We start from the raw sequence: 23,641 nt of genomic DNA, 5'->3' as shown, positions 1-23,641 counted from the left end.
AACAACTTGATATCTTCATGAGTAGGCAAGCTCATATACATTTGATCGACTGCATCTCTAGGTGTGCTCTGAATGGTTTCTTCAAATCTACTCTCTTGGAAACCATTGTACCTACACTGCTGAGAGGTAGATGAACACATGCAATAGCTAGAGACATGGAAACACTCATGACAATAAATCTGTTAGTCTAAAACCAAAATGAACTTGAGAACTGACTTGCAACATACCTGTGTGACTCATCATGAAGGTCACGCAATTTCAGCCAGGAGGTCGGGAGACTGACTACCAAGACTGTGCGAGGCATAGTCTAGGCTACTAGGAGACTGGCTGACTACTGGAACTTTGCAATGCACAGTCCAGTCTGGTTGTTGACTGTTGGAATTGCACAATGCACAATCTCTGCTGGTAATGGTTGCAGGCTCACTGACTGCATTATGCAATTTTCTTGGCCATCAATCACTATCCCTCAAGATTGCACAAAGCAGGCCTTGGGAATAGCTACTAGGAATAAATTCTCATATTTGGAGAGGAAGGCAGAGCCTTCCCTCTCAGGATTGCGCAATGTTGTCTGGGTGAGGCTCTTGGTGAGGCAGAGTTCGGGCCAAGGCTACCCAAACTCGCCCACAGGCAACTGAACGTGAATGTGAGTGCGAATTCATGGTGACACTGAGTGTAATCATAAGTGAATGATCATGCATACAAATGGTGAATGGAAGAATCAGAAAATGGAACAACATGTAGGTGGTTGAAACGAGTCGCTGAATCAGTGACCATTCATGAAAAACAGTTTCATGCATGCGACAACAGTGAGATAAAAATGACAACTAAAACATTGCTAGGACAAGCTAGTATACATGTAAATGACAACAAGTGTTCAAATAAATCAAGAAAATAGTAGTCACATAAGTGAAAAAAAGAAAAGAAATAGAAATGCAACACAAGGCATGGAAAGCGAACTTACCCCAAAAAAATTGAGCTAAATGTGCTAATTGCTCCTAGATGTCATGTGGGATGTTAGAGCTACAAGGTTGATGTGAGGGATGAGCTCTGCAACATCTGATGGATGAGTTTTGATAACATAAAGGTTGTGACACACATGCCACAAATCTAGGGAAAGCGACACTTGGCGGAGTTTCTAAAATGATCCTTGTATGTAACCTCCAAGTGCTGAACATAGATCCCTGAAACAAGGGATGCCTTTGCATGTTGCCTTGGGAGAAGCGGCCCATGCATGCAAGTCTATTTTGCTCGGTCCCAGAGGGAACTAGTCATCTCAGCTACAGATGCAAGAGGTTGTTCCATTGCTTGAAGGAAATGCACATTTCTAGTTGGGAGTTAGGCAGACTACCCAAGAGATTTGCGCAATTTCTGGGTAGAGTAGCTGACTGCTGCCCAGATTTGTGCAAATTCTGGGCTGAGCAGACCTGCTAGGGAAAATTGCCCAATTTTCACTATAAGTATTGACTGCGAGAATTGTGCAATTCTGGAGCCCAGTAGGTTTCCAGTTAGGATTACATAGTTTCTGAAGGGAAGGTTGGTTACCCTCCAGAATTGCACAATTTATTGGGGGAACTTCTCAGCCTGTAGCTGGACCAAGTCCAGGCGATGAGCCTATGAGGGGAATGCATTGAGATGTGATCGAAAAGATGCCTTTGTGCAAGAAAAACAATGAAACTCGTGAAATTGATGAAGTAAGGCAATCTGATGTGAAGGTTAGAAAGGAGGCTCCAAAATGAATATAAGGCAAAATTTTGGAGGGTGGTTGTAGCCACTACAACAATACTCCAGGCAGTTGCAAGGGAGTGTAGGACTATAAACTACACTGCAAGAAGGATGGTTGTGCAAAGTGATTAGGTTGTGTGAACAATCAAGGGAAGGCACAAAGGAGAGTTGTGATGGAGGGCCTATGCTAAGATGGTGGGTCCTGTGCAGATGGACAAAAATTGACCATTGGAAGCACTATATCTGATTGGATGATGATGTTTCCATTAAATGGGGCGGGAGGGGAGAATATATGGAGTATATCTTTGGAAATATACTACCAAAGATGCATTAATGACATGAATTTGGAGGGAACGGATGGATTTGAATTCAAATTGAGCTATAAATATGGCATGTCACTCCACACTCAAACACTTTTCTTCCTGAGAAACTCCCTTGGGTTGTTGTGCTTTTGTTTTTGTCAAGAGCAGTGTTGTATGTTTGATAAGGATTGGGAAAGAATTAGGGAGAATATTTCACAACCGGGATTCACAAATTTAACTGATTGGCAACATGAATTATTCTTTGAAAGAATGATTGCAACTCAACTTGAGCCAGAGCTAGCTCAACCTGTACCTACAGGGTTTCCTACTATAACTCCTAGGTCACGAAGGCCTAAGCCATTTGCTTCCATGACAGGAGATAAGAAGCAAAAGAAGCCTTTGCAAGCATCGATGCAGAAATCACTGTGCAAAAATTCGATGGAGATCCAATCGAAGGGAAATCATAAGGATATGTACTTTTTCCATGAATTCTTTGAGGACTGCAGAGAGGCCTTATGGGTTAATCGTGTAACATCCAAAACCTCTCTTAACACTTCGCCATACTTCCTAGTTTATGGGAAATAAGTCATCTTCTCACCAAACAACTACTTGCATGATCTCCAATTGTATCAAGAATCTCAAGGCAAGAAATTTTTGTTAGTTTAGCGTAGGATGGATACACTTCACAAGCTATAGGAAAAATGGATGAAAGCAAAATAAAAATCCACACTCCACCAAAATAGTATCAAAAGATGGTTTGATGAGAAGTCTATAAGGAACACTAACTTTGGTGTGGGTGATTTTGTCTTGAAATGGGACAAACCCCATGAAGACAAAGGCAAACATACAAAGTTCTAGTCCTTGTGGATAGGTTTGTATAATGTCTAGGAAAATATTGGCCCACACGTGTACCATCTATAATGACGGGAGGATTGACAACCTTCCTGTCAACGACCAAGAATTAAAGCACTATTTTCAGTAACCTGGGGCTGCGCCCCGCACTATGTACATAATATTTTTACTGCTTATCTTTTCACTTTACCTTGCTTTTTTTATTGACTTTGTTTTCTTTTCTTAATGTCATGCTATTATTTTTTTTTCCAATAAGTGCTACCCTCTATTGAGTTCTGGCTTTTGAATGAGTATGTGGCTGAGATCCAAAGAGTCTTATGACACTGCAGCACTTGGCCAGTCTTGTATTCATCTTTTCTGTGCCTGGTTATAACCTTCAGCCGATGAAGTCTTGTGAAAAATGTGAGTGATCTGTAAGGGAAGCTATGGTCCAACCATGAACCTGTGTCCACACTGGAAAACCCCATGCCTGTACTGAGTCTTATGTTCTGTGTGTTCAAGCTCATCCAACTAAAAGAAACGGAGAAGGGGAAAATGTAAATGAGAAAACTTAAATCACAAGTATTACATGCTTCTTTGAGGGAAAAACCTCTTTTTCTCTCAATAAGTCGGTATTCCTCTTTTGCCCCAAAAATAAATAAGTTCCTATGTGTTATCACCCTAAAAAATTTTAAAAGTTTGGAAAGTTTGCCTTTTTCTAGACATGGTCAATTCATTTTTATGTTTTTAGAGTCTAATTCATAGGGTTAGAGTCTCATTTCCATCATCAAATAAAGTTCAAAAACCTTGTTTTGTCCCTTATGGATCCCATCTCATGTTTTAAGTTTCATGTGTCTGGTCATTTCAAAAATTTGAACGTGCTACGAAACTACCTAGGTGTTTTCGTAGCACAAAGTCCTGAAATTACACTACATGCGCTATGAAATCGGGGATTCGTAGTTATGCGTTTTCATAGTACAAAACCCCGAAATTGCACTGGATGCGCTACGAAATTGGGGATTTGTGAACAATCATGTCTAGCTGTCAAATCCACCAGAATCCATTAAAATTTCATAGTCAGGTGTCAGTCCATGAACCTTACCTCTCACATGCAACCATTCATATCCATCATTAGATCCGTTAGGGGTCATTTGTCCGCAGTCATTTCAAATTTCAAAAAAGGAAAGGCTAGTTGATCCTGACCATATTCATGTTGATCTTGGTAATATTCATGCAAGAGATACTTGGTTCTATTCTTAGTCTGAGTAAACAAGCCCAGGGTGAGCAGAAACCAGAGTTCTTCCGCGGGGTTCAAGTGAGGCAACTCTTCATCAAATTCAAGTGAGGTGGTTCCTCAATTCAGCAAGGCAATTTCTTCCAGGTTTTCTATCTACAGGGATTTCAAAGGAGAAATGTTGGAAGAAAGAAAGAATTACAGGTCAGGCCGATGTCTGAGAACTGAACCTAAAGGCCCAGATGATCTCGCAAAGGATAAAACAGTGGAAGAAGCCTTCAAAAAAGTAGGTTGTTGGACGTTCTGTGAGAAACTACAGGGAGGACATAACCAAGTGACCAAGGAATTTGCTCTAAATTTCACAGGTTTACATACAAATATTGGAGTGTTAGAATTGCCAATTTCTCCTGAAGTTATATCTTTAGTGACAGAAATTCCTAGAGGTAAAGAAAGGTGGTTTAAGAATTTCAAGTTTGAAATGGCACCATGAAAGATATTCTTGAAGCCAGAATTTGTAGACACAGATTTAACTAAAGCAGTGCCAAGGGGTTATGTCAAAGATACATATGCCAACCTACTCTCATGCATACAAAGGTACTTCACCTGTGAAGGAAGATACCACAAGGTGTATTCTTATCATTTCAAACTCCTATTGCATTTCACTGGGATAATATCTCTAGATCTAACTTTCTTTCTGTTTCGGAGTTTAGGCAAGATGTCTGATAAAATATAGTTGAAGAAAGAGGCATGTGAAACATCATTGTTCCATCATGGCTTAGTTAAATTAATTGTCTTGCATGAATTTTAGAAGGTACATAGAGAGTGATCTTCTTTTCTATTTATGCCTGGTTTTAGAGCTGAACAGGACTTAGCCCTAGGGCTAAGGAAGTATCATCACCAGTGACTAGTCACTATGCAAAAGAAAAGTCAAGCAGGTTTGTTAAACTGAAGGCCAGAAAGCAAGTTAAGGAGCTAGTGACTAGAACACCAATGGCTGTTCAAGATACTCCTCAGCATTCATAAAAGAAGAAAGTTCAAATTAAGGAAGCAGCACAAGAGCAATTCATTGGTGAAACAGTCCATAGAAGGGTAACTAGAAGTCAAATAGCCAAAGGAAAGGGTAAAACAGTGGTCACTGATGAAAGCCTATTCTCAAAGGGAAATTTGAATGATCTTCTTCAGGCTATTGACATTGAAGAGTCCCCTCTGGTCCAAGCAAACTTTATTGAATTAGGTGAGGGCAAGTCAAAAAAGATGAAATCCTCTAAAAAGCTACAGTTTGATGATCAGGTTTCAGAATTTTCTTTTAAGCCCAAAAGGCCTGTGACTAGGTAGTCCAAAAGGTTACAGGAGGCAGAGCCGGAGGTAAGTGAGACAGGGGAGATATCAGGATTCCGTGAAGAGCTCGTAGTTCCAGTAATGCAACCATCACTCATGCACGAAGATGACAGAAACAGAGCAGTCGATACTCAAGAAGAAGAAAATAACTATGAGGAAGTCAAGAAAAAATTGAAGCTTGCCAATCTCTATATTGCCAAACTTAAGAAAAGGGCAAGGAAACATGCAATTGAGAAAGCCAATTTCAAAAGAATGAAGGCCCTGTGGGAAGATGGAAAAGCTTCAAAACCTGAAGTAGTTAGCAGAAAGGCTCAATACTTCACCTGGACTGTCCCTGCAATCAAGGAAGCAAGGTATATCAGATGGATCAATGACAGACTAAGAACTAATATCAGGGTGATGAAAAGACAAATTGAAGACCTTGAAATTTAGCTGAGCAAGTCTGGAGGTCAGCCTCAGCACAAATGAACAAGAAAGTAAGTGATGAAAACCTAATAACAATTTTGGTTGAAACAAAGACATTACTTTTTGAAGATGTTTCAAAGAAGGGTGATGTTAGGTATATGTGGCATATTTATATAATGAGACAGTTGTGAAGAATCCTTAGAAGGAATTTTTTTGGAAAAAATTGTGTAAATTGATTCACACAGTAGTTTCGTAGCACGCTACGAAACTGCTGTAGGTGCAGTTTTGTTCTTTTTTATCAATATTCAAAGGAAAGAAGGGGCTATTTTTGGAGAAGGATGCTGCTAGAGAATGTGAGGAGGTCATTTGAGAAGGTTTAAAGCCCAAGTAAAGGAAAAACTCAAAGAGTGAAAAATATATGCAAGAACAAAGTTTTGCGCTACAAAAACAACAGTTTATTTCGTAGCACATCCAGATTGACTTTCTTCATGCAACTTCAAGGAGTTCAATTTTTGCACAAGTGTAAGAGCAGGGTTCTATGGCTAATTCAACATATGTTATATGATTAAAGGGGATAGTTTGGCCAGCAGGAGATTCGAGGAACACCATTGAAGACCAAGGCTACACTACAGGGAACATTTTCCTAGTTTTTAGGATAGATAAGGAGAAGTGATTGAAGGCCAGCAAGAGGGTTATGGACATCACCAAGGTCGAATTTAAGGAGGAGCAGCTGTCAAGTATCAAATTTAATTCATAGTTTAGGTTGTTACTATCATAATAAGGAGTTGTACTCCTAATTGTATTAGGACTCTAAGACTGTTAGTTAATTGCCACTTGTAATTAATAGTCTATTTTAGGTATGAATAGGTGTCAAGCTAGGAAATTCGAATTCCCCTCATGTTGGATAAGGAAATCCAAGATTGTAATGATAACTCTATAAATGACAAGAGGTGGAAGGCCTCAAGGCTGGCAATTTTCAAAAGAAACGAGCATACTGTGTTATTGTAAGAGACTGTGTGTTTTTGTGTTAATACAAAGATTTTCGCTTCACTACTCAGGTTTCCGAGAGAGTTTTAATGTTTGATTTTCTCACGGCCTTTTTCATCTACTTACTTGCAGTGGTATGAACACATGTTACGTAGAATTCATTGATAATTCTCTAACTTCCTTCATGTGTTTATAAACTATGTTCCTTGCATTATGACTATTTTGCTGATACATTAAGATTCTTTATGCCCTGACTTCCATGTTAAGCTGATGTTACTATTGTACTGAAACATGCTCAAACTCCGTAGCCCAATAGATGTTTGTTGATTGGTATTTCAACCATTTATACGTTTTCATTTGTTTTTTTTTCATAGTGTTAGCCATCTAATCCTTAAATTGAAATATTTAACCCAGTGAGAGAGCCCTCTCGGGTTGAGGAGGCTAAGCCTCAGCCAAACGTTTGGTTTGAAATAGTTACTTAAAGTCTTCCTAATTAGCAGCCTATCAGGAGTTGATTTTGTGATAACACTATGCATAGTCCTCTTTTCAAAAATACAAAAGGTGAAAGAAGAGAAAGGCTTCTCGTGGAGAGAGGTGAAGCATGCAATTCCACTGGGGTACTGACCAATTTTGCTGGCAATGCAGAAATGTGTGTGTTCCTGTGTGACTCCTCCAGGGTACTGTCTAGGCCTCTTGGGAGTGGAGCAACACTAGAGATGAAAACTTATACTCTCAAAATTTTAAACTCATGAGATAAACTACCCTTCCCGATTTTGAAACACTGTGATCAAGCTGAAACCTATAGGTTGGAAAAAGGTGAACCATGTTTTTCCATGGAGTAAGTGGGGAAACCGAAGTAACCTGCACAACAATTCAATACTTGCTGATAGACCAAGGCCCTGTGTTGTTAATAAACTGAAACAGAGAAGATGGTATTCAACAAATGTGTCGCCAAGTGTTGTAGTGGCTACAACACCCTCCCAAATTTTGGCATGCATCCAATTTCAAAGCCTTCCTTGGTTTTTCCTTAATGATTTAAAACACTTGGGCTCATACCATGATCTCTTGTTGAGTCTTTACACTCTCTTTGGTTGACCGATCACTGGTCGTCTTTTAGCATGTTGGTTGTAACGTCATGTTTGCAGTCTTGTTCTGGCTATGTTGAAGGTCTATCTTTATGTGTACGAGTTGTGTTGACTATGTAAACATATATCACACTCATACAAAAAGTTTTAAACAATTTTGTTCAAGTGTCATCACGGTCATTCAATGGTCTACCTCAAGTGTCACACTTGTCACTCTCACCCTTTAGTCAGTCATACTAAGCATGATTGTCTTGTGGTTTGAGGTGTCTTGTCATCAAGTCATGTCGAGTGTGTGTTCACAAGGTCATGTACACATGATTTCACTCTCTCACCCACTTAACCATTTTTCTGAAGATCTGTCCATTGGACCACCCTCCATCAATCAAACCTCCACTGAGCTGCACTATGTAGTCTCAGCCCTCAGTGACCAAGCATTGTTGCCCTGAACTGCACAGAGCTTGAGGCTACCCTCTAGGTAGTCTCCACTGCACAATTTCGGAATAAAGCTAGCTGATTGTCACCTAGAATAGTGCAAAAGTTTCCCAAGAATCCATCTCAGTCTATGCTTCCCACAAGTCTATCCATCAAGCCTCCCGCTTGTGAACCGGAGAATTTGACTTAAGCAGTGACCTAGGGCTGCACTCATCTTCAGAATTAAACAAAAATTGTCCATCCTACTTTCCTGCACTACCTAAAGAAACTACATAGACATGAGGGACAAGCACCCGCTGCCTGTCACTGCACTGTCCCAGGAAATTGAGCAGTTTTTCTAGGGAGTCCCCCTGCTGGCCTGCTCTCCATTCCTCCTGAAAACTACATAGTTTTCATCAAAATTTCACCTACTTCCCAACACCCCGCTCATCCCAGAAAATATGTAGTCATGTCCTGCTTGACTAAATCCCATATCTATGAAGTTCTGACCAGCAGCCTCTCGCAGCCCGTTATCGGCCTCCTCTGGAAATCTGCGCAGTTTTCACTGCTAGTGTCTCCTGCTGCCCACACTACCTTCCCTGCAAAAACTACTCAATTCTACCTCCTAGTTGAGCTAGATCCCCCAGATGTCATTATTGTCCCAAACTGCTCAACCAACCTCTTAGTGACCTCTGTGCATTTTTTCCCAACAGTTCCCTAGAGTCTCGTATCCTAGCCTAAGATGTGCTCTACACATTTTCAGAGCGTTGTCCTCTCTCTCCATCACCTGCACCTGGAAACTAAAGATGATACATCATGGTAGACTAGGGGATTTATATATTTGATGTCATCTCGTCATGAGTGACTGCAGAAATAGGTACATGAATGAGACATGGTGTAATGACAAACAAGGATCGCATGCTAGGAAATGTGTTCATGAATGGATGAACACTTAAAACATACTAAGTACTAGTGAAGGGGATACATGCACATGCAACATCAATCGAACACCAAGTCCGTTAAAGACTCCGCACACCTTGTCATGTGGAGGTGAAGCTACGGTACACCAAGAGCACACTCATCACTTAGCAGCACAACAACTCGACATGGACACTGCCATGCACATGAACAAACCAGTAGTGTCATGTTGAGTCATGTCACAAGTCATCTCGGCCACATCATTACTATGGGCCATATGTGTTGTAATCAATGTAATGTAACGTGGAAGTCCAAGAGACCCACATATGAAGTTGAAGAGTCATGTCAGTTGAAGAGTCATGTAAGTCAAATAGTCATGAGGGAAGTCGAAGAGTCACAAGGGTCAAGTTCAACCTTGGTTATATATACCCCTAATTTGTACATGCAAAGGACTTTTCTTCTTGGCTCCTCCCACATAGCCTTTAGATTCTATAGTCTTCTCTTTGAGGAGCGAGCAGTGGCTCCAACACCCCACTACTAGGGTTAGTGATGTAAGGTGTATGGATGTGTCTTGGAAATTTTGCTTAACTAAAAAGCTTGTTAATAGGCCAACACATTTTCACACACGTATTTTATTCGTTTGTAAGACTATTCTTTGGATGCTTGTAATACATGTTTCTTTAACCCATACTAAGATAGTTGAACTATTTTGGTTTTTTTAGTGCATACACTATTGGAAATGTGTTGTATCAGTTGTTATTATTGTCTTGCCTGTGTGGACTACTTCATTGGACACTAGACAAACTCATTCTTGTAAACTTGTTATAATGCCTATCACACCCGTGTGGACTACTCCATTGGGTCTTGTACGTGTTATCTGTTCACTTTGTTTTTGTGACTTCTGCATCTATGTGGACTACTCCGTTGGAAGCTACACAGATACTGCTATGTTGTGTGTCTCTACCTGAGTTGGAACTATTCCCTCTCGAATTGAGACTCACTCTCACCCTCTCCCTCTACAGTGAAAGAAATTAGACAAAAGTTACACTAAGAACTCACCAGGCACATGTACATCAATGTTTGAAGACTAATTACACCACTCTCATGTGCTCACAAGCAAGAGCTAAGGCACATCTTTAAGATAATGGCAACCAAGCCATCATACTGGATGGGAATCCTACACCAAATGGTGTGAGGTCTAGTTGGGACTTCATACTAGGGAGATCCCATGATTGTTGGTAGGTTTAGCACCGTCAACACTGTCCAAGGCTACAATTCTCGTCTCCATTTTCATCTACTTCTTCATGGAGATATCTTTAGCTTCTAACTATTCAACTTGACCCTCCTTCTCCTTTTTTGGAATGGTTAATACCTCTTTAATTATTTTGGCCTCTTAAAGTTGGGTTGTCAAATTGATGATATCCTCCTTGAGCTTGGCCTCCTTATCATCAAAAATTTGTAAGAGTTTTTCTTGATCCTTGCATGCATTTGTTAGTCTGCTAACCTCGACAAATATTTTTTTCAATAACCACTAAAGCTTACTCATATTCTTCTTGAAGAAGAATCAGTTTATCACATTCATCAACATGACTGTCTGAATAAAAAATACTAACATAGATATTTCTAAAACATAACTTAAAAGAAGTTCATTTTGTAGTCATACCTTCATTTGTTGCATGGAATCACACTAGGTTCTACTGAAGCTTCATTTTCTGATTTGTCAGCAGCACCATTCGAACTCAGGGGAGTAATCTTCTCTGATTGAGGTTCTTGCTTTCGAGAAGCCTTCTTCTTTGTCTTCTTCTTACACTTCTTTTATACTTCTTGTTTCTGGGAAAACTAGTGTCTTTTCGATCGACTAGCCCTCTAGGTTTGGCAGCTACCCTAGAAACAACAGTTTAAAGTAATTCAACGATTTCTTCTATGCACAATAGATAAGAGAAAGATGAGGGGACCAACCTAGAACTTCCGCTTGATCCCTTGCTTGATCTCTCTCCCCCTTGACAGAGCTTGCAACTCCTCCCCGTACTTATCCCGCTTGGAGAGTACCTGTAGAAACACAGTAACAAAGAACCGTCAAAGCATCTTGATCTATTATAACATAAACACTATAGAATCAGATATATAATGAACATATAATAGCATTCACAAATGATAACATTCACAATCGCACAATCATATGGAAGAAAACTTGAAGAAATTTAATAAATAGAAGGGAGAATTACAACCCAGTTGTCTGATCCAGCATCATCCTCCCAGCATCAATCCCTCTTCACCTCATGAAATAGCAAGATCACACCAACAATACAATGCTCTTTTCTTCAAATACAAACTATCAGCACTTCCTTGCAATTCACAATATTCCAGCCTTCGGATCTCTTAGATGAGGGGTCCATTTGTAGATGTGTGCAAGGGTGTGAGTCATCTCTTGGTTTTTGATTAGTGTCATTCCACTTGTTACAATTGGTTCCACTTGGAGATTTCTTGGATCTCTTACTCATCCCTGGGCGAATTCAGAGAGGCAAGTGTCATAGGAGACTCCATGAGCAACTACCTAGCAAACTGTCTCAGACATTTGTCCATCCTAGCCCAGCAAACCCTATAGAAGGCCCAAATAGTATGCATCACACCTGGCCATTGTAATACTCAGTATGCATTGCACCTTGCCAGTGGAGTAGTCAGTATGGTTCAGTTTAGGCCATTTCTGGATGTTTTTTCAGGTGGAACTTCTGGGGAATGATGTAATCAGATGACAATGTTATTTTAGGGCATAAAACAACTCTTTTAGGGGTTGAAGAGCCCTAGTTTATCAACATATAAGTTTGGGGTTGAAGTGCCAAAATATGTCTATAACAATTGTCCCCTAAAGCATGAAGTCATAAATCTTGATTTTGGGTGAAATGCTTTATCATGAGGATCTGAGGTTTCGAACTGGAAGGTGACCTACATAAGTTACAATACAGTACATCATCATAATATAATTTTCATGATCTAGCTGAGGTAGGCATTCCCATGCTCAGATTTATACATTCATTTCATGTACATAGATCAGATGGTCGTCTGTAGATGCAGACTGGTGATTCTTCAGATGTAGAGTCATCATCCTTGGTTCGGATGACCATCTGTGCAGTGCCTTTGTACATTTGATGTTTTTATATCACTGAATATATTGCAGCCCAGATGGATGAAACTATATCCAGGGTCTTCAAACTCGTTCAATCTTCGCCCAATGTACAAGTCAATCCATGTGAAGAGATGTTCTGAAGTCGAACATGGAAAAACATCACCTAATTACTAGCCAATAATGTGAGCTATTAACAAGCACGAGAGGAATCACCGATAATGATAATGACCCTCAAGTTACTATAGTACAATTCACATGGTGTGACTATATGATTCGATGTCGAACACCATGCAAAATATTTCGATCAAAGGCCATTGATGTCAACCTGTCACCAAAAGTGTGAAACTTGCCATTAAGGCATGCAAGCTTCAAAGCACCTAAAAGGGGTGTTTCTAAGCCAACTTATTTGATAATGAGCTGATGTCGACAAGAAGCGACTCATTGTAGGAGGGTCTTGATGTATCCCACATCTACGACATGAAATGAAGCAAACGATTTATGGAGGTGAAAACGATCTGACGACACAAGGTTCAGGAATGGCGGTCATGAAAAAATGAAGGTTGGAGGTATTGCAGTGGATGAGGCATTAACTGGATTGTGGTTTCTCAACTGAATGACTTCTCTTGAACATGTCAGTGACACTGAGATGGATTGGTAGCGTTAACCCCAAAATATGGATGGTGTAAAATACCAATGGTGAGATGACCGGTGAACGGAATAACCCAACCCGACTCAATAATGGTGATGAAGTGAAAGTGTCATTTTCAAGAGTGACCTGCTACCATAAATTTCTTCAAGTTTCTTCCCTTTTTCCCCAGTCATTGTTGACCAGTACCTCTTTATTTTTGTCAAGCTTGAGGAGGATAACATATGCTTGTTCTATAATTTTCCCTTCGGGCAAACTTGTCGCTATGTTTTAACGAGTCTAGCGATAGTGAAACTCAGTCTTGTCTAGAATGGACAAGTTTGTCACTATTGTTTTAACGAGTTTAACGACAAGGATAACTCAGTCATTTTCATGTTTAGAGAGTTTAAAAAAGGACGAAAAGAAAACTCCAGAATTTCTTTTTTGTAGCATAATCCATTAAGTCTGAAAAAGGATAAAATAATACAAAAGGGATGACTTTTCTGATCACTTTAATGAGCCAAAAAAGACAAACGCTCTAACTTTTTCATGAGATAATCCCTTAGGTCCAAAAAATATTAAAATATATAGGAGGGATGACATTTCCAATCACTTTAACGAGCTGGAAAGGCTGGTGCTCGACAATCTTTTCATATTTAACAAGTCTAAAAAGGGTTTAAAGGAGACTCGATTTGAGGAACGAGTGGTATTTAGGGTAGCAACCGGTTCCAGGTAAGCTTGGAACTTCGCAAAACATGGTGGTTTTTGTGAAGAGGTTGGCTAATAAGACCACTTGTTGCAGTTATTCCTCAAAAAGTGTAAACAACCAAGTGGAAGCATATGATCAGCCAAGAGATGGAGGTGATGAGAGGTACATAACCAAGGCTCAAAAGGCTAATGGAATGGCAATCACAAAGGTTATTTACTAAAGGTGGGTTCATTTTTTAATGAGCTTGAACCATGGGGGAACTTGCTCGGTGTCAGTTTCATTTTTACACAAGCTTGAAATGACAAAATTATGCTTGAATCGATGGTCAAAGATGTTCAATTCACTGTTTAGCACATCGGATTCTTTCATCGGTCGTTCAACCTACTCGATCACTCCATCAAATTGATTAGAAATACATATATATATATGTATGAAAAATGAACTAAAACTTAACATTTTACTTGAAGTACGTGAATAGTAAATACAAAAAGTAGTCTTACCTTTCACTTTCATCATTTCATTTTGAATTTGGGATTTTGGAGTTTTGGAGTGGTTTTCCCCCTGAAATTTCACCAGTTGATTTCGGATTTGCCTCCCAGGCCCTAAAAATTGATTGCTACAAAGATTCTATGGGGTTTGGTGGAAAAACCTCATGGTGATCGACACTATCAAAACGGCTGGAGTTCTTCTTTATCTCAGATGATGTAGAAGATATCATATGACAGGTTTCCACTGTGGCCACTTCCGTAAGACCAGATGGAGGCAGGAGGGAAAAAGTGCCCATTAAGGAAGGGTCTTTTAGGAGACTACTCCAACATTTTGAAGCGATTGAGGACTTCCATGGATAAATGGAATGCTTCTAGTAGCTTGTGAAATGTTAGGGAGAAAGGTTAGTTGGTCAACGGTTGTTATTCTGCCTTGGAAGGGAAATGCAATCTTTCTAAAATATGTAGACACAACAGCAGCCATAGCATAAATCTAGGACCTTCCCAGTAAGATATTGTAATCAAGGTTTCCATCAATGACCTCAACCTCAATCTCTACTGTCTTGCCCCCCAGTTCAACTTGCAAGTTATTTAAAATCCCATATAGAGTGTATGTTCTTCCATCAAATGCTTTTAATGTTTTTGATGATCGTGACAAGGGTGGTGAACCCAGAGTTTTCCAGCAACTCATTGACATAATACAAGTAGATGTGCCCTCATCAATGATTTTTTGATGAACATTTTTATTGAGCACTTTTACCTGTATAAGGAAAGCGAGTTGGGCTGGTAACTGAGGTGTATATCCTTTATGATTAAAGGCCACAAGATTGGAATCCACTGGATTAATCCCACCTATCGTTGATAACAAAGCCTACTTTTGGGAGGGACAATTTTGTAGTACCTCGAGTGTCAACATAGTAGATGGCAATTGAACCAGATCCTCCACTATATTATAATTATGAGCAGCTTGAGCACGAGGATTAAATGTCGATTTATGTATGACTCCCTTTGGTGGCTTTATGGTTAATTCAGGAATAATGGGTGGAACAACCTCTGGTGAAGTCGTTATCGAACCACTAGGTTGATCTATAGCCTGGTTGTTTGACGACAGTGGATTCCCATAATCTTTATTCCTTGTCGATATCAAAGCATCATTTTGCTTTTTTGAGATGGATAGCATAAGCACTTGGGATGTGGAAGCATTATCGATAGAAACCAGATTAGTTTCTGGGTTCAGAAACGGATCAATCAACACTACTAAGGTACTTGAAGCCTTTAAAAATTTTGCAACCTCAGCTTGATGTGGACAATATCTCGTATAATGCTCCTCGTTACATATGTAACATGGAAAATGAGGAGGTTTCTTTGGCCCAGTAGGGTTCTCAGAAGATTTTTCAGGAGTTGAATTCTCCTGTTTCTTCTTATTATTTTTCCCTTTCTTCTTGCCCCCTGGTTGCTTTGGATTCTTGCCCTTGTTAGATGACACGACATTAATCTCTGAGGCAAGAGGTTTGTCATTTTCATTTTGACTAGAAACAGTAAGAGCTTTACCAGATGGAGCCCTTGCGGTTTGCGTGCTTGAGGCACCGATCACACTGTCACCGGCATGAGAGTCCCTATTCGATTTAGGAGGGGGTGGAACGGAAAATTCTGGTCTGGGAGCATCAGGAATTTTGTTGTAGAGTGTGCCAGACTGAGTATAGATCAAGTCTAAATATTGGGCATGAGCAATGACTTTCTCTTCAGTGACAACTCCTTTCGCCACATCCTCAGTGATAGATGGCAACAAGGACTTAATAAACCACTCAGCTAAAAGCTGATCAGGAACATACATCTTTACCATTTGACGATGGCGTCACCACTCATGAATATGATCAGATATGTGAGCAGCCGTGCTTTGTTTAAAGTTGGTAAGGAGTTCTGTTCTCATTTCGTACCTAATGGGTAGCTGAAAGTGGGTTAGAAAAGTAGTGGCAAGGGTGTTGAAGTTATCAAACAAAGCTCTAGGTAATTCAATATACCATTTCACTGTTGGACAAGTGAGCGTTCTCTGAAAAAGGTGAAGCCTAATCGAATCATCATTTAGGGTGTTAGATGAGCACCACAAATGAAAAGTCATCACGTGATTCAATGGATCTTCACCTGGATTTCCATTGAATTTAGGAATATCAGAGGAAAGTTTATGAGGAATCATTGGCCACCAAGGGGCGTATACATTTGGATCGTTCGTCAGCAAGTTCAATCTGGCAATTATAGAGTTGCTACAAAAGGCAACTACTGATTCAGGTTAGGTCAAGCATACCCAGGATAAGATGGAATCACCTGAGCAGTAGGTCTTTGCATACCAGCATAATGTATCTGATGCTGGTAACTTTCATAATTTTGTTGGACATAACCAGTATAGTGTGGTTGTTGATAACCGTTTGAAAAATGCGGCTATCCATTACCTACAAAAACTTGTTGCTCAGGTCCTTAGTAGGCTTGATATTGACCAAATCCAGTTTGAGCTTGTAAACCAAGCCCAAACTGAGGTTGGGTTTGCTGGAATTGTGGTTGTTGGTATTGTACTAGCCATGGTTGTTGGACCATTTGTTGTTGCCCAATACTGGAAGATTGACCAAGATGCGGAGTGAGAACACCCATTTGAGCCTGAGTCATTCCAGATAAGGAAGCACTAACCTAAGGTTGTGATTGATCCGTAGAGATAAGAGGCTGTTGAATTGCAACCTGAGAGACTTGAGGTTGAGAGACAATAGGTAGTGCTTGTACATGCGACATAGTCACAATAGCAAGTGTAGTGGGAATGTTTAACACAGGTTGAATGGGTTACATTGAATATATAACCCCTAGTTGTTGTGGTAGTATTGGTACCCAACCATTGGATGTAATTCCAGTTTGACTTGAATTTTGTTGTAAACTCTCATATGGTTGTTCCCCAGGAGGGAACAATTAAAAAGCATACTGCCCTCCATATGGCGGCAGTCCAGTGTTTAAAGGATATACCAGTCTTTGAACACTGGTCTACCCAAATTGATATTGGCTTGTAGGATCAAATTGCTGAGTTTCAACATAAGAAATACTAGATGGGACATCGGATGAATAAATAGGAGCAGACCATGTTGCCAAAGCAGCCCCTGAGTGTACTCCAGCTAGTGATTGATAACTAACCAGAACAGATGGTATATCAGCAAACATTGTAGGAATGGTAGCAGGAAGTTCTACTATAGTTGTATTAGATGACACACTCCTAGATGTTGATGGTTGCTCAAACATGTTTAGTCTATCCAAAATATTTCCTAGTGATTCGACAGGAACTTGCGATGAAGGATGATTAAAAGAACTAAATTCAGGAGTAGAAGGATACAAATGAATCCTAGTTCCAAAATGTAATGGTGTTATATACCTAGGGGGTATAATATGGGGTACCAAGGGAGGTACCCAAGGTAATAATGTAATGATGGGATGGGCCATAGTAATAAATAAGGTGGTTAACCCATATCATGTAAGGGACCACAAGTAGTTAGTAATAAAGTCATGGGCCCATGATATTAGTTTGATGGTATGAGGGAACCATGGTAATGACTCATGGTATTGTATGTATGAGGCCTATATAGAGGCTATAGACTCCACATGGAGAGATGTCAAGGAATTATGTGAAGGAATTGTGAAGGATTATTGTATGAACAGGCATATGGCTTGTGGAGTGTTCTCCTTCCTTAAGGAGTGAATGTATGGTGTTGCCCTACCTTAAGGGTTTTAATATCAATAAAGAAGAATTTCTATATATTTCGATCTTGTTATTGTTGGGTATATTTGTTATTTCTCATATATTCTGGGTTAGAGTTATAACAAGTGGTATCAGAGCACTTTCTTGGGCAAAAGTGGAGAATTTTTTTTTTCTTTTTTTTTGCAGGATTTCAGGGGTGGCAAGTTTTCAGATCAAATATCTATGTTTTGGTGCAATATATACTAAATATAATTGGATATTTGGATTATCTATGAAAAAATAGCCGATTTCAAAAAACAAATCGGTTGAATCGGAGTCCGGATGAAGGAAATATCGCTGATCTCAAAATCAGTGGTGTTGTAGACAATTTTTCGGGGCAGCGAGCTTGCGGCTCAGATCTGGACGTCCTAGTGTAAGAAATATAGATTCTAATTACAGATCTGGATTCTTTGTGAAAAAATACCTGATTTCAAAAAAAAAATCAGTCAAATCGGTGTCCGGATGAGAGAGATATCGCTGATTTAAAATCATCTCTTTTTTGTAGAAATTTTGTTGACGGTGGGAGTGTTGCAGTGCAGATCTAAAATTAGAGTGCCTGGATCAAGATTTCTATCACATGGGCAGATGCAAAATGGTTGTTTTATTTCCAAAAACAGGTCATAATAGGGATTCTAAGCAATATTGATAGAATTGTGGCCATTTCAAATTTTTGCCAATTTTATTTTTGTGATGGCGGGCCAAGATCAGAGTTTGAGGGACTTGTATAAATTTGATGGCTCTCATCCAGCCAAATGGCTAGCACAAATGGAGAAATGTTTTAGTTTGAATTACATCATGGATGATGAGACTCGGCTGAGAATGGGAAAAATGTACTTGGACAATGAAAGATGGCAATGGTGGCAAAGGCATCAACATTGCTATCGAAGGCCCTTGACTTGGGACATATTCACAAAAGCTATTATGGACCACTTTGACCATAAAACTAATCTTGTGGATAAGCTCACACAGACAGACACACAGCTTAGCAAAGATTTTATTTTTACAGAAAAGAAGGAAACCAAGGAACCTAAAGGGTTATTTTCTGCTGGTATCTCCTTATTGCAGATTCATGGATTGATTCAGAAGGAGAAAATCATTGTATCTATAAATCTGAGTTGCAAGCAAAATCTCATAAATGTCAACTTGGCAAAAAAATTGAAAATTCTAGCAAAACACATTGAAAACACACAAGTGGATGATGAGGATGTTCAAGTGTATAAGGATTTGAAGATTTTTATGGATAAGTATGTGTTGCATGGTGATTTTTATACTTCAAAGATGGATAATATGGATGTTGTTTTAGGATATTCTTGGATGGAATCTGTGGGTACTATAAATATTAATGTGCAGAAGAAATTTCTAAAATAAAGAATCAATAAAGAATCATTTCATATTATTTTTGGGTTTATTTGCATTGTCTTATATTTTCATATCAGATCTATAATATTTTTGGGTTAGATATATAACAAGAATATTATAGATCTATAACAAGAATATTTTTGGGTTAAATAAGGTGGTTAACCCATATCATGTAAGGGACCACAAGTAGTTAGTAATAAGGTAATGGGCCCATGGTATTAGTTTGATGGTATGAGAGAACCATGGTAATGACCCATGGTATTGTATGTATGAGGCCTATATAGAGGCTAGAGACTCCACATGGAAAGATGTCAAGGAATTATGTGAAGGAATTGTGAAGGATTATTGTATGAACAGGCATATGGCTTATGGAGTGTTCTCCTTCCTTAAGGAGTGAATGTATGTTGTTGCCCTACCTTAAGGGTTTTGATATCAATAAAGAATCATTTCTATATATTTCAATCTTGTTATTATTGGGTATATTTGTTATTTCTCATATATTCTGGGTTAGAGTTATAACTAATGGGGTACTAGATGGAGGATCCTCTACTATCTCCTCTATAGCAATTAGACCAGGTGGAAGAGGTAGACCGTCAGGTCCGTAAAATATTTTTGGAGCCGAAGAAGGTATAGTTTTTGCAATGATAGATACTGGAGGGGTGACACCTTCTGAATTCTGAAACTCAACTTCCAGATGTTCAGGTAAGTGAACTTCAGTCTCAAAGGGAGGTTCTTGAACAACTACTAGTTCAAATGTAGCCTCAGTTTGAATTGAGATGGGTTCTGGATCAACTCTAGATGGAGTTGTTTCAGGTATAGAAGTGTCTACCGTTACACTAGGATTAGTTCTAATGTCCTCTTGTAACTGCGGAACTTCTTCTCTAAAGGTAGATGTACCAGAAATGATCGGAGTAACTATAGTCTCTGACAATGTTGAAACAAAAGTTTCAAATAAACCAGATGAATTGGACTCAGTTAAATGAGACCATTTTTCCCGGATTGGCTTCGCTTCCAGAGTCAAAGATGGTTGACTCGCTAGTCTCCGCGAACGACAGGGTTTTGATTGACTTTCTTCCACGATTGCGGATTACTTGATCAACTCAAAATTAAGGGGAAAATGATGTTATTCCAAATTCAATTAATTTTAAAGACACTTTGACACAACTTTGCTTTTTCAATTTTTAAGAGTCGAGAAAAAACTAAAGATGACTCTAGTCCCCTTCGATTTTTAATGAGCTTGAAGTGACAAGTGCTCAAATGGACCTTTTCTTTTAAAGAGTTGAAAAGGAATGAAAGTGACTACTCTGGAAAATCTAGACAAAGGGATTACCAAACCAATTGCAAAACTACAAAATACACCTTTGTGATAAATTAAAGAGAAATTACCAAGGACTTATGTATGACAGTCAATCTTCCCGAACGCTTTTTCAGTGCATTGTGCTCAATAAGGCGGCAGACTTGGCTTCCTATGGATAAAGGATATAAGCCTATTGTGGTCTACCAATATATACGCAACAGTACGGGGAGCATAATTCCGTGCTGGCACTTGTCATATCAAGGAGGAGGAATCACCCAACCTTCGATGAAAATGATAGTTACTAGTTTTTACGATGCTGGAACATGTCTCTAGCCTAGACCTCTAGATGTGTTGCATTAAGTTCCAAAGCATTGTTAGGTTCATTGAAATTTATTTTAGAGTTGATCTTGTTTAAAGTTTGCCTTTCAATGGTTCACCGTGTGATGTTGATTTGAAATTCCTAAAATGCAATCTACAATGATAAACAATCTTTGTTTATTTTGAGCAATGAAAATCCTAGCTACTAGGGAAAGAAGATTACAATTCTTTCAAACAAAGAGCAAAGAGCACACACTAGTGCATTTAATGCAAATGCAAATGCATGTATTTGTTTTTGTTCCCCTTAATGTGAAAAATGCCAAAAAGGAAAACTGAATGTAACAAAGATCTGAAATATTTTACTCAAAGCGACATTTTCGACGATTTCTTCTTCAAAAGAGAAAGGAAGACTAAACGACAATTTTCAATTTTGAATTAAAAAATGCTTTTGACACTTCGAAAAGCACACAAATAAAACCAAATGCATGACAAAATTTCAATCGACTATCCAAGGAAGGAAGAATCCACGACACTTCTCTTTTTGACACAAAACGGCAGTTACGACACTTTTTGTACCAAAGCGACATATCGATTTAATCAACTTTTCAACAAAGGATTGTAAATGATGGACAAATACATAAAAGAATTTACTAATCCTAACCAAATGGAGGCTGATCTATGTGATGCAAGCAGGTTTCAGTAAGGAAGTACTATTCATGAGCAGTAAAACAACTAAACAAGACTGAAAACAAGGACAAAAACCCCAAATTTCTAGAATGGAAATAGGTTCAGTCAGTCATCGCACCTGGGCTTCACAGAAATAGGGATGCATTGCACTTTACACACTCGGGAGGTGCAATGCATACTGGTTTACAGCGACAGATAGTGCGACGGGCCAGGGAGCGCAAATGAAGTGGGTTTTGGCTCAGATTTGCAGCTGTTTTCAGTGAGTTAAGCCGAGCTATGATAGATAGTAAATAGCAAAGTATAGAGGCAAGTCTTGAGAGGCTACTAAGCTACCAAAATGGCATCTAGAATGCTTGTAAGTCAAATGTTTAATTTATAAACTAAACCAGAGATTGACTGAAGCAGCATTCATCTACTATGCAATTGCAGAGCAAGAGCAGTTCGAAGGCTACCTCACTGACTTCAGGCTCTGTCTATAGTTTATAAAACAAACAATAACAACCAACAAACATCTATTCGTTCCCCAATGGATTCGCCAATTTGTTTCTGGGAAAACTAGTGTCTTTTCGATCGACTATCCCACTAGGTTTGGCAGTTACCCTAGAAACAATAGTTTAAAGTAATTCAACGATTTCTTCTATGCACAGTAGATAAGAGAAAGATGAGGGGACCAACCTATATCTTCCACTTGATCCCTTGCTTGATCTCTCTCCCCCTTTACAGAGCTTGCAACTCCTCCTCGTACTTATCCCTCTTGGAGAGTACCTGTAGAAACGCAGTAACAAAGAACTGTCAAAGCATCTTGATCTACTATAACATAAACACTACAGAATCAGATATATAATGAACATACAATAGCATTCACAAATGATAACATTCACAATCGCACAATCATATGGAAGAAAAATTGAAGAACTTTATTAAATATAAGGGAGAATTACAGCCTAGTTGTTTGATCCAGCATCATCCTCCTAGCATCAATCCCTCTTCACCTCATGAAATAGCAAGATCACACCAACAATATAACGCTCTTTTCTTCAAATACAAACTATCAACACTTCCTTGCAATTCACAATATTCTGGCCTCCGGATCTCTTAGATGAGGGATCCATTTATAAATGTGTGCAAGGGTGTGAGTCATCTCTGGGGTTTTGATTAGTGTCATTCCACTTGTTACAATTGGTTCCACTTGGAGATTTCTTGGATCTCTTACTCATCCTTGGGCGAATTCAGAGAGGCAAGTGTCATAAGAGAAGTTTCTAGAATATTCCACGAGAAACCACCTAGCAAACTGTCTTGGACATTTGTCCATCCTCACCCATCGCACCCTATAGAAGGCCCAAACAGTATGCATTGCACCTGGCCAGTGTAATACTCAATATGCATCACACCTTGCCATTTGAGCAGTCAGTATGGTTCAGTTTAGGCCATTTCTGGATGTTTTTTCAGGTGGAACCTCTTGGGAATGATGTAATTAGATGACCATGTTCTTTTAGGGTATAAAACAACTCTTTTAGGGATTGAAGAGCCATAGTTTATCAACATATAAGTTTGGGGTTGAAGTGCCCAAATATGTCTATAACACTTCTCCACTATTGCTACTAATTCCTCCAAAAGTCACTTGCAGTCTTTCCCAAATCTCCTTGGCAGATTTTAGATCTCCTATTTTCTCCAAGTTTGCATTATGAAGATTCTAAAAAATGATACGTCATGCTTGAGAATTTTGTTGCATTACTCTACGTGGAAGTGGATCCTCGCTACATCATTCGCAAACCAATATCAAAATGTTATTTCCACAAGCAAATAATTTATATTTCACTCTTTCATGCCATACCTTGAAATTTGCACCAATTAGGGAAAAAAATCTTGGAGTTTTCATTCTGAAAAGAAAAATTGCAAAATTTTCACCAAATTTGTCTAAATCTACTCTCAAGTGATTAGGCGACAACCAAGAGCCCTTCTCTAATACCACTTGTTAGAAACCTTAAGAAATATCGAGAAAGGGGGGGGGGGGGTGAATCAATATTGTGCTCTACAT

This window comes from Pinus tabuliformis, chromosome 7 (genome assembly GCF_031772625.1).
Source record: "Pinus tabuliformis cultivar Carrire ecotype Pingquan chromosome 7, CPIR1, whole genome shotgun sequence".
NCBI classification, from domain to species: domain Eukaryota; kingdom Viridiplantae; phylum Streptophyta; class Pinopsida; order Pinales; family Pinaceae; genus Pinus; species Pinus tabuliformis.
The sequence above is the reverse complement of the archived record's forward strand: the minus strand, read 5'-3'. Positions refer to the sequence as shown.